Source organism: Phalacrocorax aristotelis, chromosome 2, assembly GCF_949628215.1.
Source record: "Phalacrocorax aristotelis chromosome 2, bGulAri2.1, whole genome shotgun sequence".
In the NCBI taxonomy this organism is placed as follows: domain Eukaryota; kingdom Metazoa; phylum Chordata; class Aves; order Suliformes; family Phalacrocoracidae; genus Phalacrocorax; species Phalacrocorax aristotelis.
In genome coordinates this window covers 3,299,709-3,312,443 of record NC_134277.1, presented here as the reverse complement: position 1 = coordinate 3,312,443, position 12,735 = coordinate 3,299,709, and the positions used below count along the sequence as shown (strand labels likewise).

Here is a 12,735-nt window from a genome sequence, read left to right as displayed (position 1 = left end):
AAGCTCAAGGGACTGGAGATGGGATGTGGGGATGCTCGGCCCAATGGAGATGCCAAGGGCTGCACGGCGGGGAATTCTGGCTTTGCTTAAGGGTTAGCCCCAGCAGGCTAAGCAAGGCGTAGGCTGGTTAGCCAGGATGCTCTGCACGTCAGGATACCTATCCCAGCCATCACACTGAAGTCTTGCATTCAAAAACACACAGCGTGGTCAGCGGGCTTCATAGGACCAGGAGAGATGGGGTCATCACAGAGCAGAGCACATGGCCTCCTCTTGCAGCTCTCAGCACAGTCTGCCCAGCAGAGAAGTCCCTGCACGTACTCAGCCCATCAGCTGCCCTGAGGAGAAATAATCGCTCCCCCACCAGCTCTGTCCAGCCCTTGCTTATAAAATTTTGGGTGCTTTTACCTGCGATCTGGGGAATGGCCAATTTCATCCTTTTTCATGCCTGTCCACGCAACAGCCCCATTAACACTGCGGAAGAGAAGGGGAACGGGGGACATTCAGCCTCTCTGCGGGGCAGTGGAAGGGAACGGGTGAAATCTGCATCCCTGGGCAGGTCTGTTTTTGAAAAGCAATTACTGGCAGGGAAGACGGCAAATCCTGCATTCCTCAGCGAAGGAATCCGGATGATGTCACCTCCTGCCCGGTGGCAGGAGCATTCCTGCCCACCGCGGCTCCCTCCAGGCAGCCCCTGCCTTTGCTACAAATATTTGATTTGGCTTGTTTTCTGGAAGCTTCCCATTACAAGGAATAACAGCAGGATGGACTCTCCTAGTGTAAGGCATGCCTCTGTACCAGCACGTTAGCACGGGCCACGGGTTAATAGAGGTTCACACACAGCAGCCAAACTTTTACTACCAGTAGCAGAAGTGGGTTGTTTTTTTTTTTGTTGGGTTTTTTTATTTTTAATCTATGTGGTGTAGCGCAGACTGGGATATATCAGAAACCTCTTAAGATAGAAGGCTGCCTGCTCCGCTAAACCACTTTCAACCAAATTTGCTCCATTTTCTAGTACGTGTATCTAGATTGGAGGCACGTAGATGTGCCTCTAATCCTTGTGGCTTTCTCTCCCTCACATTTCTCGTAGGATACATCTACTAGGATGCCTGAAGCTAGTCAGGATCTTTCCTAACCAACTGGCCTGGGATAAATTTCCCTTTTGCCTGGAAGGGGAGTCCCAGTAGATGTTTCTAGGGAAAGGGTTGCAGGGATATGGGGCAATTGTGGGGTCATGTGGAGGCTGGGCCACGTGCAGCGTGGTGGCTTCGCCTCTAAAGAAAGACATCTCTCGTTGTCTCCCTCAAGACTGTTTTTAAGGCACTGGGGAGGGATTTAGTTGCCTAAACTTGGGTGTTCACTCCTCCTTGGAGCTGAGTTCAATGTCCGCCTGGCCTCCGAGGGCTGGTCTCGGACTCCGTTTCTAGCTCAGTTTTTTGTGAGATGCTTGTGAGGTTAGATCACTCCAAAGCCCACAGATGTTGATGGGATCTCACTAAAGTCCCTGATTTTATTAAAACATGAGTGGTGCAACCGAGATCCTAGCAAAGGCACAAAGAGTGGGGCGATGGGAATGGAAACGAGCTACATTTTTACCACCAGCATGAAGTATTGCCCCTGTATCTGAGTGCGTGGATGAGCTGGTTTGGGTTCTTAAAAAAGCACGTTTAAGCCATCACTTTTGGAGGTTTCCCAAGCTGGTGCCTCTCGCATCTGCTGAGCATCCTGTTCCACCAGGCCAGAGAGGCTGCGAGCACGGACGGGAGCCCCAGGCATCATGGTCTGGCTCTCTCGGTGCCAGATGCAGCCTTCACCACTGTAACTGCTAAATCTGGATGGATCCCCACCACGCTGATGGGTGAAATCGTCCCTCCTTCCCCATGGGGACTGCAGGCTGCAGCAGCCTCGCTGGGCCGGGCAGGCGCCAGGCGTTTTTGCACAGCTGCTGGGCAGCCCAAGCCCTAAATCAACCCTTCTTCAATTAGCACAGGACTTTGATCAGCGCTTGGTTGTTTTTAAGCTCCAACAATAAGAGGTTTCAGTGAATATTTCAAACTGTACATAAACTACAGCCCGCCAACATAAACACCATAAAAACACTCCCTATAAATCATGCATCAGAGCTCACCCTTACTAGAACTATTAAAATTTTCTGGAACGGCTAAAGAAGAGCCGTGGGCTGCCAGGAGGCTCTGCAGCCACGAGATCTGGGAGAGACACATGCAGTGCAAAAGCTTGCAAGAAAGCATCTGCTCAGAGCAGAGCTTCCTCCTCTTCCTCCCACCTTGGGCTCTCTGGGCAAGCTCCACTCACACAGGACTAAATAAAACAGCTCTATGCCCATACACGTCCTGGCCAGCATGCAAAACCTTGCACGAGTTTGCCGTTAGACATGGTATTTCTTGCAGAAAGCTGCCTGCTTTTCCCTGCTGCTCTTCTGGTCTGGCTGCATCCATCGCCTCCTATTTTCCAGGCCATCCCTCTCTGCTGTAACAGCAAGGAGTAAGTGTATCCTGCAAACCAGCTTCAGAAGTGCCGGACGACCAAAGTAGGAGATCAAAACCTTTCCAAGGACGTCCTTGGATCACAGCTACAAGGTAAGCAGTCCTGTCCTCCTGCATTTCCCACTGGAGCTTTCTCTGATCGCCGGGCAGAAAGAGCCTCGGTCAAACTGTACAGCACCCCAGAGAGCCAAGAAGGAGGAGCAGCCCCCAGGCAGGGATCAGCCCCACCTCTGGTCTTTGTGCCATGGATCCCACCTGCCGAACGACCGGCAGTGCTGCAGCATGGCCAGCGTCAGCTCCAGGCCATCTTCCAGGCTGGGTCCAAAGGAGAAGACACAGCCATCCTCCCCCTCTCCCGAAATCACAGCGGCCTGCAGTCTGTCTCACCAGCCCGCGGACATCAGGGGAGCTTTGCTCCCCTGCTGGTCCTCCTCACCTCTCCACTCCCATGGGGATGCCAGGCAGGTGCCCATGCCCCAGCCGGGGCGGTGGGATGTCTCATGCTCCACCAAACCGGCGCTCCCCACGGAACGCCGTGTCCCTCCTGTTCAAACCTCTGGGTCCTTTCAACCAGGGGCTGAAGCTACAGCTGACCCCTTCTTGCCCATCTCCCCCCAGTCCTGCCGCATGAAAATTGCTTTGTCCGGGGAGTTTGCAGCCTGAGAGCAACCACCTCCCACCAAGCCAAGCCAAGCCAAGCCAAGCCAAGCCAAGCCAAGCATGCAACAAAGCCCCTTTGGAAGGCAGCCTTCCTCTGGGTGCGCATGGAGAGCACCGAACAGCTCCTCCCGACCGCCGTATCGCAGCTGGAGCATCGTGCGAGCCAGCAGCCCGCCCCTGCAGAACTAATCATGGAATCATAGAATCACAGAATGTCCTGAGCTGGAAGGGACCCACAAGGTTCATTGAGTCCAACTCCTGTCTCTGCACAGGACAACTCCAAAATTCACACCATGTGTCTGAGGGCATTGTCCAAGTGCTTCTTGAATGGGTTGTGGCATCTCAGATGACCCTAAATACCTACATGTGGGCAACCGAAACCAGCCTGGGGTGTTGAGTCTGGGTGCTGGGGTCAGCACAGGGTCCTGCCCCAGTGGTCACCTGTTTCCTGGGGGACCCAACCACAACCCCAGAAGAAGCCACACTATCAGATGAGGTTCTTCTACAGCAGGGGTTGCATTCCAGTGCCCGTGGCATCATCTTTTCTCTCCTCCTTTCCTCCCCTCCTCTTCTCCAGCATCTCTTTATTAGCTTGATCTGTTTTGACTTGAAACTCCCCAGAGCCGGGACTGGCTCACGTCTTCCCCGGAGCCATGAGGTGCTCCTATTCCCACTGATCACAAGAGGAGAGCAAAGGGCTGCTCTCGTGCTGCAGAAAGCCCCGGGGGACCTGGCAGTGCTTGCACAGGCCACCAGGTCACTGAAACACTGCCAGGGCGAGGGAGACGACGTCTGCTCTTGCATCATGTCACTAGATATTGGCTCCTCTCAAGGGCTCAGAGCAGAGAGATGGGCAGGGGGGAGGCGGGGGGGAGCTGCCTGCCCTGGAAAGGAAACCAGGACATTCATTTCTTAGTAAACCTGGTTAACTATTTCTGTCTGGGAGCGCAGAGGAAAGGGCTGGGCAGAGCAGCAAGCAATGCCATTGTCCCCGGCAGGAAAAAAAGGGGATGATAAAAACGTGTCTGGAGGAATTTGGCTGAGGCTCGCTTTTGAACCGGCATCAGGTTTCCAAAGCAGAGGCTTCCGGATGCACGGCAGGGCGTTCTCCGGGGCTGAATCCGGAGGGGAATGTCATCTGGGGTCGTAGGTTGGGTTAACTCTGCATTGACCTGGAGGGTCAGATGGAGAAGGGATTTAAGTACCCAAAGATGCCCAGGGCCAGACAGAAGCCACCAGCATTGCTTCAGCCCAGTGGCTCGGCCGCAGCAGGGGGTGAGCTGCATTTCTGGGCCATTTTCCCATGATTTTGTCCATTTACATGCCGCCAGCACCCCGCTGGTGGGCTCACATATGCCGTCTGCAGCTTTCTGCTTTGCTGGCCTCCACCTCGTGTGTGAAAGGCGCTTTGCACAAAGCAGACGCTTGTAAAGCTCTTGGCCAAGCACGTGCTTAAGAGGGTATTAAAAGTTGCAGTCAGAAATAACAAAGCAAAGCAAAAACACAGCCTTGGGAGACACCAAGATCCCTCAGGCCTTGCTGTGTTTAAATGGGTGTTATCCCAGTTGAAATGGTGATGCTACATGTAAATTCACACGGAAAGTAGGGTCTCGTGACCCCAACACCATCCTGGCCCTCATGGAGCAGCTGGTGCCACCCTGTCACCTCCCGGTGCTGCTGGGTCCCCTCCCAGTTGGGCTGGTATTCCCCAGGGATGAGGGCTGGGGCCAAGGCTGTTGCGTGTCATTAACGATCAGGGGGATGGGACCGAGTCTGGAGCCACTCCTGGTTTGGGGGGAGCAGTGGATAGAGAGGGTGGGGCAGCGCTGCTGTGTCCAAAATGGTCATGGGCTGAAGAACGGGATGTCTGAGGGGAGGCTGAGAGTGCTGGATCTGATCCGCAGCCCAGAAGCCAAGCGTGCCCTGGGCGGCATCCCCAGCAGGGCGGGCAGCAGGGCGAGGGAGGGGGTCCTGCCCCTCTGCCCCGCTCCGTGAGACCCCCCTGCAGCGCCGCCTCCAGCTCGGGGCTCCTCAGCACGGGACAGACACGGGGCTGTTGGAGCAAGGCCAGAGGGGGCACAGAAATGCTCCGGGGGCTGGAGCCCCTCTGCTGCGAGGCCAGGCTGGGAGAGCTGGGGTTGTGCAGCCTGGGGAGGAGAAGCTGCGGGGAGACCTTATTGCGGCCTCCCAGTGCTTAAAGGGGGGCTGTAGGAAGGATGGGGGTGACCTCTTTAGCAAGGCCTGCTGTGACAGGCCAAGGGGTGATGGTTTTAAACTAAAGGAGGGCAGATTTAGACTGGATGTAAGGAAAAACTTGCTTACAGTGAGGGTGGTGAAACCCTGGCCCAGGTTGCCCAGAGAGGTGGTCGATGCCCCATCCCTGGAAACACCCAAGGCCAGGGTGCTCTAAGCAACCTGATGTGGCTGCAGATGTCCCTGCTCACGGCAGGGGGTTGGACGGGATGGCCTCGAAAGGTCCCTTCCAACCCAAACCATTCTATGATTCTATGATCAGCCCGGAGAAGAGAAAGGGAAGATCTTGCAGGTGTGTGCAGCTGCCTTATGGGAGGTTATAGAGAAGGTGGTCCAGGCACACAGTGAAAGGGCAAGTTGCAGCCAGAAGAATTTCAACTGGATAAGAAATGAAAAAGTCTCCATGACAAACATGGCACAGGGAGCTGGTGGGATCTCCACCCTTGGAGATAACTCAGTTGGACAGGGCCCTGGGTAGCCTCATCGGACATCAAACTTGGCCTTACTCCATGACCTCCTGAGGTACCTTCAGTCTCTGTTGTCCTGCAATTGCACAACTCACCCTTGAAATTCCTATCGGTCCCTCCTTGCTCAACATCTCCCACACCTCTGCACCCACCAGTGCCCAGGAGAAGTTGGCATCCTCCCCAGGAGACTGCTCTGCGCCCAGGGTGGGCGAGAAGTCAGACCACAGAGGCGTGTGGGAAGGTCTTGGAGGAGCTTTTCTGAGACCCTGCAGGATATAAATGGACCCTAAAAGCCACCTCATGCTTCAGGACAGCCCAGGGCACCTGGCAGGCAGCCCCAGGGTCCCCACCTTGCGGGGAGGAAGCCGGAGAACCAGTGGGTCACCCCACAGTGCCAAAAAATGCCACCGGGCTCCCCTGTGGAGGCAGGGAGATAAACAAATCACTCTAGCAAAAATAGAAGTGAACAAGTTAGAAGTTAGAAGTGAAATAGCAATTTACCCCCATACGCCTTAATTTATAGAACAGGGCTCCTCATTTTCTATCCATTTCCCCTGTCCCCTACTGCTACAGCCCTGGGTTGTGCTGACAGCACACAGCAACCCTGCACAAAATCCTTTATTTACTCTTTTTCTGGCAGCAAGGAGCAGAAACTACGGCAGTTTATGTGGCCGGTCACCAAGGTCTCCAAGCAACAGACCAGGTCAAAGGGAGCTGCGCAGCCTTAAAAATGAACCTTGTGCTCGTTGGATGAGTCTTGGGTGGAAGAGCTCCAAACAAGCCATAAATTATCATAGAATCGTAGAATGTCCTGACTTGGAAGGGACGGTGCACGCCGTATGCTGCCGTCCACCTCCGCAGTACATTACAGGGGAAGGAGAGGCTTCCTTATGACACACACCAAAAAAAAAAAAAATCATGTTATTTTGGTCTTGGACAACACCCAAAGGTTGTCTCAGAAATAGCTCTTGTAGCTCGCAGGAACACAAGCTGTAGGTTCCCCATCAGTGACATGCCCCTTTCCCCCGTTCCCACCCGCCCGTGACTCACTTGAGCCGGGTAACATTGGATTTCCTCCCTCTGACTTTCTAAGGAGGCTTTGGACAGAGGACAGGTTGCCCTCCTGTGGCATTTCAAGGTAATTTGGGTGAAAGGAGAAGGTGCCTGTGGTCTCCTGAGACTCAAGGAGCTCTTTGCTTCTCTCTAGCTGGGGTATGGGGGGTGTTCACACACCCTCTTACAGGACAGGGCACAGCTCTCTCCCATTAAACACAGCTTAAATCCATTTATTAAGCCAAGCTCCTGTGCTGGGTATAGATGGAAAGGGCATTTTGGGGTGGGAGGAGATGGAACCCCCAGGGCGTGAGAGAGAAGTGCCTCCCTACCATGCACGGGGCACAGCACGGACCAGGAGGGCTCAGAGGTCCTTCTAGTCCCGCTGCCAGGGGATCCCTTTGGATAAATGCTGGTTGCAGCCAAGTTTTCTACGACTGTACCAGCAACCTGGAGGTAGGCGGGATGTATCTAAGGGTCACCCGTTAACCACAAGGAAGATCTTTGGGTTTGAATGAGGATGGATTTGATAAAAGCTATGGAAATGCAACAGATGCTCTAAACAAGATTCATCTATGGCTGTAGAGGTGTTGATGGGGGATACAAGTTGGAGAAGGAGATCCCACCCCAGAGGAGCAACCTCTGTGTGTGGTAGCCAACAGGTGAGTTCTCTCTCAGGGAAAGCCTGTTGGCCAAGAAGATGAGGCCATCAAGGAGCAGGTTCAGCTCCTGCTGCCCCATGCCTCAGTTTCCCTTGCGACGCAGGAGAGAAGGCACCCTTTGCGAGGTGTTTTGAGGCGCGAGGATGAAAAGTGCACTCACATCCTTGGGTATTATTTAAAAAACAATACAATACAAAAGCACTTTACAGAGAACATCAACTTATCAATGGACCTTTTGTCTGTGGGTCAGAGACATCAGCTGCAAAACCGCATCTCCTGCTGGGGTCAGCTCCTACGGGCGCTGGTCTCTGCCCGCGCCTGGTCTTCAAAGACCATCCTGTGATACACGAGCATGTACCGCCTCAGCTGATGCTCCAAAAGCAAGCAGGCTGCAGACCCTAAAATTTGCTGTACGAGCAGAAGTCTCAGAAACATAACCCAAAGGACCAAAAGCAGGACGAGCAGAAAAACCGAACCCTGAAACACTTTCCTCTCCCCAACTCTGTTGGACTGAAATGGGGAGAAGGTCTGGGACGGGGACTGGCCAGGAGGTCCCAGAACACACAGGGGTTTCCATCAGGAAAAAGCTAAACCACCGGTGGTTTAATCCCAAGCTCCCTGGAGATGGATTTGCACTGCCCCGCGCGATGGGGGATGATTTATGCCGACAAAGCGTGCACAAACTGATGCCAAATAGGGATGTTATGTCTCTCACCGCCGGCAGGAAAGGCAATACACAAACATTAGGTCGCAGCAAACGCATTCCCCACCCAAGTGATGGGGGGAAAAGGCAGAAAATGAAGAGCAGGGGAGAGCGGGGTGGGAAGGGAGGTGGATTGAAGCAGAGGGAGGGGGTCTGCGAAGTGCCGGGAATTGTCCAAGCTAAAACCATCAGGCAAAATCTCAAAATAAAGCGTAGGGGAGGAAAGAAAAACAAGATTAAAAGGTAACATACAGAGAAGCGCTGGGCTCAGTCCCTTGCAAAAACGTCCCATCCTTCCCCGCCGTGGTGCGCGGAGCCGCAGGCAGCGCCCCGTCCCTGCCTGCCGCCGCAGGCCGAGCTCCCCAGCCGCTGCTTTTCCTCCCCTCCCACCCCTTCGAACCACGCTCTCTTCCCGCTGCACCAGCCTGGAGAGGATGACGTGGAGACCTCCACGGGGGAAGCTTCCCAAGACAGGGGAGCTCCTCCACATCTGACGCTGCAAACCCATCGTCCCCCCGGATGCCAAGGATTTCTTTCCCTTCCTTTTGTTTTTTTTTTTTTAATTTCCTTATAAGCATCCAGGAAAAACAAGAAGGCAGCGATGCTGTCAGGAGCCAAGAGCAATGCTTAGGGAAAAATAAAATAATTCAAATAGTCTAAAGGTTTAGGGCTAATAACAACAAAGAGAGCTCCTTGGAGCAGGAGAGGGGAGGCAGAAAGCAGAGGTGCTGCCATGGGATAAGAAGTGCTCCCTCCTTCTTTGGCTTTTCTTTTCCTCTCTGTTCAACCAGGGGTGCAGCAGAAAGGAAAGACGGCTGCAAACTCAACCTGTCCTTGCAGCCACAGTGATATACTGCAGCATCGTCAAAACCCTCTTTTTCACCCCTTCCCCAGATTTTTACATCAAAGTGAACAGCCCGAAGCAGCACTCATCGCTCAAATTTTATATTTTTAGTATTTTATGGTGGCGGGGGGCTCCCTTCCAGCCCCATGCCAGCCCCTCTTCACCCCTTTGCTCTCTTCCCAGCCCCCTTTTGCAGGGCAGGGGGTGGCAGCTGGAAGCATGGCCCTGCTCTGCAGATAACAGCTGGAAGGGAAAACAGCTGGAAGGGGACAAAGAGAACATTTTCTTCATCCTCCAGCCCATCCTGCTCTCAAGCCAGAGGGTTTTACCCCCCATACAGATCAAGGAGGGGGGTGATGTTACCCCATGCAACAAGCAGGGATTAAATAATCGCCGTTGTCCGCGACCTTTGGCGTGTTATCGGTTCCTTCGCTTTGCCAGCTTGCATGATTTTATGGCTGATCTCACAATAATTGATGTTTTCCTTAAAGGCCCCGCGCTGCAAGGCGAGATTTGGCTTTCAGGGGTTCAAATCAGCAAGGTTTTGCTCGACACCCACCCCCCCACAGCCCAAAACTTTGCAACCCCAGTATGAAGATGGCTCTAAACCTTTAATATCTGGTGATTCTTCAACCTCCTGCTCATATACAGACCCGGTGCATGTCCCTCGGTATTTCTTAAGTAGCACCCACCATGTGAAACTACTCAAAATAACTTGTTTTTCCCAGTTTTAAAGAGAAGGGATGTCCTTGATCCCCGGCACAGCCGGGATGGGGCAGCCAAGTTTTCATCCTCTTATTTAATTTTTCAAGAGTGTTTCTTCTCTCCAGCTGCTTTCAGGAAGGAATGAGCTGGGAAACAGCCTGACTGACCGTGCAGGGGGGACACATTCCCAGAAGGGGTTCTCAAGAGGAAATTAGCTCATAGGATGCTCCAGGGATGGAAGAGAAGGGAGAAGGGAGGCACTGCCACAGCGCTTGCTCCTGCAGCTTGGTGCTGCCCTTGATACGGTCACAAGCCAAACCTTCAGCTCAGATTTGAGCTTTTCAAGCAGATTTTGGGTGAGGAAAACACCCTTACCCAGAAACTGTTTGGGGAAATCCTTTTGTATGCACCCAGCTCAAAAACAACCTTAAATATACTTCTAAACAAAATCTCAGCATCACCCTGTTTTAGACCAGGAGCAAAGCCTCATCCAGCCTTGTTTAAAACAGTTTCAAGAAAAACCCTAGATCCAAATTTTAAGGGATTGCCCAGACCCTGAATGGAGTTGGATTTCCATACCATAAGCATATATTTAATACAAAGCATTTTACAGGCATAAAAAGAAGTAAGACAATTTGCATGACTCGCGACATTGACTTTATATACAACGTACGTGATAAATAAAAGCGCTATATACAATATAGACAATATAATACATATAAAATATATTACAAGGATGAATGAAAGTGTGACGTGGCACCCCGGGATGAGGAACAGACCATCCTTTTGTCCCCAAATCCACATTTTCTCCAAATCAGTAATACCCCCCAAGTCACATATCAGTAAGGAGGCGATTAGACGAGCCATACCTTTCACAGCCAGGAAAAAATAGGTGCGTCTGAGCTACGGGTCTTCACCGCATAACCGGAGACCTTCGGGGGGGGAAAGCGCCCTGCAGCACAACCGGCCTCAGCCCTGCAACAAAGCCAAGGAGGAGGCGATTATTCCCGGGCATCTCTCTGCCAGGCACAATACGGCAGCGTTTCAGCACCCACGCTCAATGCCACCATTGTCCCTTCCGGAGCCGCGGCTCCTGCGTGCGGTGGCACAGGGTGAAGCTTCTCCTCCTCTGCAAGGTCCCAACAACTTCATCCTACCACTGGAGAGCACTGGGAGACTGTTTTCCTCCTAGGGCAAGATAACAGACCTGGGGACAGGAGAGATCTCAGTTTTGCCTTACCAACACCATTACGCTATTGCCTGGTGTGAGGTTCCTACGAGGGGGAGGAAATAGGAACTCAGAAAAAATACATGAAGGGTACAAAGGTGATGGGAAGACTGAATCACAGAATGTCCTGAGCGGGAAGGGACCCACAAGGATCACCGAGTCCAGCTCCTGGCCCTGCACAGAACAACCCCAAATTCACACCGTGTCTCTGAGGGCCTTGTCCAAGTGCTTCTGGGATATGGCCAGGCTGGTGCCGTGATGCCTCCCTGGGGAGCCTGTTCCAGGGCCCCACCACCCTCTGGGGGAAGGACCTTTCCCTAATGCCCAGCCTCACCCTCCCCTGGCACATCTCCCTGCCATTCCCTCGGGGCCTGGCGTTGGGCACCAGAGAGCAGAGACCAGCCCTGCCCCTCCTCCTCCCCTCGGGAGGGAGCTGCAGAGCGCCATGAGGCTGCCCTCGGCCTCCTCTGCTCCAGCTGAACAAACCCAGGGACTCCAGCCGCCCCTCGTACGGTTTCCCCTCTAAACCCTTCCCCAGCCCCGTGGCCCCCTCGGGACACTCTCCCGTAGCTTTATACCCCCAATGTCCTGCGGCGCCCAACGCTGCCCACAGCACTCGGGGTGAGGCCGCCCCAGCGTGGGGCAGAGCGGGACAATCCCCCCCTCACCCGGCTGCGATGCAGGGCTCGATGCCCCCCAGGGCACGGCTGGTCCCCTGGGCTGCCAGGGCACGCTGCTGGCACACTGTTGACCGGGTTGAGTTTGGGTGTTAACTTGCTCACTGACAAAAAAGGATGCTCTGGGTGGTATTTTGTAGGGATCCTTCCAGGGACTTTGCATCTAGATGGAGGAGCACACAGAGAAGCTGGAGAGGATCCGGTGGCAGCCAACAAGATGGTCAGGGCTGAAGGATGGGACACATGAGGAGAGGCTGAGCTGGGTCTGATCAGGCTTGAGAAGAGCAGGGGAGACCTTATTGATAAATGCAACTATTAAATGGGAAAGTGGAAAGAAAACAGAGTTAAACTCTTCTCAGAGGCACCCAGGACAAGAGAGGCAGCAAGTTTGCGGCATCCGAGACGGTAAGGTACGAAGGAAGATCCTGCCTGTCTTTAGAAACACCAGGAGCTGCTGCAAGATGACCAGTGAAATCTCTTCCCTATGACCACAGTGGATAGGACAAGGGCCTGGGCACTTGGGAGCCCAGGGCCAGGAGGGGGGAGCAGAAGGGACGTTCAGCCCAGGTTTGAAGCCACAAGGACGTCCGTGCTGGCCGAGATGAGTGTAGGCGGTGTGGCTTCCTGACCTCTGCAGGTCAAACTACTGTAATAGCAATCAGATACCGAATCAGTGAAACATTTGAGATCATCTTTCTCGCTCAGGGAAACAGCCTGACAAGCTCTCACACCCCACGGATGCTGGCTGTTGCTCCTCAGGGTGGGCGATGACCCCACCGGCGTGGGCAGGGACACCAGTGTCCCCTCTCCACCTGAATCTGGGTGTTAGTTTCTCCAGTCCATGCTGCCGTGTCCAGGAGGAATCCGTGGGACCACCACCATGAGCAGGGATGGACCTCAAGTATCCTGCACTTCCAACCAGGAAAAATTACAAGCCTCCCCTTTTCTCCTCATCCTATACCCAGTCTATCCAGGTCAGCGC

General features: G+C 53.6%; 1 protein-coding gene across 3 annotated transcripts in view; it reads right to left on the bottom strand.

Moving 5' to 3' along the window:
• GJC2 (gap junction protein gamma 2) overlaps positions 1-12,735 on the bottom strand; it is a 38,926-nt gene that overhangs the window by 22,946 nt on the left and 3,245 nt on the right. For 2 of the 3 annotated variants that reach the window (XM_075082163.1, XM_075082164.1), the window contains one exon: positions 10,718-10,823. The gene's annotated coding sequence lies outside the window, so the exon portion shown is untranslated. Of the gene's footprint in view, positions 1-8,551; positions 8,698-10,717; positions 10,824-12,735 lie in introns of those variants that run through there. The other variant, XM_075082161.1, reaches the window with a different exon arrangement.